This window comes from Galeopterus variegatus, unplaced genomic scaffold (assembly GCF_000696425.1).
Source record: "Galeopterus variegatus unplaced genomic scaffold, G_variegatus-3.0.2 Scaffold9660, whole genome shotgun sequence".
In the NCBI taxonomy this organism is placed as follows: Eukaryota; Metazoa; Chordata; class Mammalia; order Dermoptera; family Cynocephalidae; genus Galeopterus; species Galeopterus variegatus.
The window spans coordinates 20,059-21,948 of NW_007735771.1; positions in this window are offsets into that span (position 1 = coordinate 20,059).

Below are 1,890 nucleotides of genomic sequence, written 5' to 3' on the forward strand. Positions count from 1 at the left end.
TCCTCCACAAAATTTAGTGTTTTGTCTAAGAAAGTACCAGGTCAAAATTTTATCTAAGTAGTGTAGTGAAAAACTTTCAGTTAAATGGCTCTCCTTTTAGTAATTAATTTTATATCAGAATGTTATTACTAGGGAGAAAATTCTGGGTGGTTTACATTCACCGTCGGTGTCTCCAAATAGCATATTTTGCAGTTAATCCAGAAAATATAATTTATATTTAACACATCTGTAGTTAAAATGAGGTTGCACATACCTTATACTAATTACCTATTGGTATGGTTCAGAACAGAGCAGTCAGAGGTGTGGGCAAATTTCTGTGGTCACTGATCACTCAAGAATTAGAAATGTACAAAGGGAGTCATGATAATTCCACCCAAGTCCAGGTTCAGATCAGTATCTCAGCAGGAATGCTGTATTTTGTTGGAAACAAACTCAAAGTCACACATTACTGAAATGATTCTGAATATGTCTCTTATTTTTCTTTGTAAAAATAAAACTTCTTCCATTGTCCATTCTTGATTCCTTAAAACTTTCTCCTTTTGTTAATTTATTTTCTCTTTTTCTTTCTTTCTTTTTTTTTCTTTCTTTTTCTGCTTCTTAACTTTCCTTTTTTAGTTTAAGAATAGTTTTTTTTCTTGTATCCATTCAAAGATCTTTTCATAGCTAATTGTCATTCTCTTCCCAGTCAGATTACTCTGCTGATTACCTAAAACACATTACTTTTAAATTCTTCGTTGTGACTTTTGTGTGGAAATGACCACTGTTGTATCTGCATGTCCTCCAGTGGATGGAACAGACCTTAACTTTTGTTACTAATCTGTCACAATGCCTACCTTTAGTTTTGTCCTTCCTCATCTCTGTCACCTTAATGTAGTGATTCAGAAATTCTGTAAATCACTGAGCAGTTATAAGGGAGACCTCAGGAAAGAATGCTTATCCCAAACACTGTAATTTCATATTTCTTTTTGTGAATATATCTGACACTTCTGAATCATTACATATTCATTTTTCAATTATTTAATTTCCGATTTTAGGACCTTATGCTTCTGCACTTAAACATCTTCCTCCTGGGAATTTCCACTTATGTACAACCCATCTTTCTAATTGATCTAAGTCTAGTTTGGGGTAATTCTGGACTCTGTTCTCTCTGTTTCAAACACATTCAATAACTCATCAAATCAGTGTTCCTTTCTTTTATTTCCCCAAAGCGTATATAGGCATTGACCACTTATTACAATTTCACTGCTGCCAGCCTGGGTCACAGCCCTATCACCTGTCATTCAGATTATTTTTATATCTTCCAACCTCCTGTACTGGCTTCCCCCATTTCCTGACTCAGTTCATCCTAGACTTGCAGCTCGGTGTAAGATCACCACTAATGGCTCCCCAGGTCACACCAAGGATAAGCAAAAATCCTCACAGTGTCTTCCAAAGTTTTCCACTACCAGTGCTTCTGTTACTTCTTGGACCTAATTCTCCCACTCGTCACCTTCCTCAAATCTAGTGTCCTCTGTGTTCATGCCTCTGGTAACCTTGTTTTCGGTGTTTCCTCTTGTTTAAAAACTTTCCTCTTAGATGTCTGCATAGCTACATCTTCAGTCTTTCAAATATTTACTTTGTTAATGCTGCGTGGAACACAACCGTCTCTCTTTGTGTGTTTGTGTACCTTTGTCAGAGATTCAAAAGAAAATAGGGTCACTCTAAGTTAAAATGCACACGATAATAAAGTTTTAATTAACCTAACACAAAAATAAATTTGTTCTCTTATAGAGGTGAGTGGGCTCTATAGCATGAACCAAAACTAGTCTGATTTTATTTATTTATTTATTTATTTTTTGATTTTTATTTTGTCAATATACAATGTAGTTAGTTATTGTGTCCCATCACCAA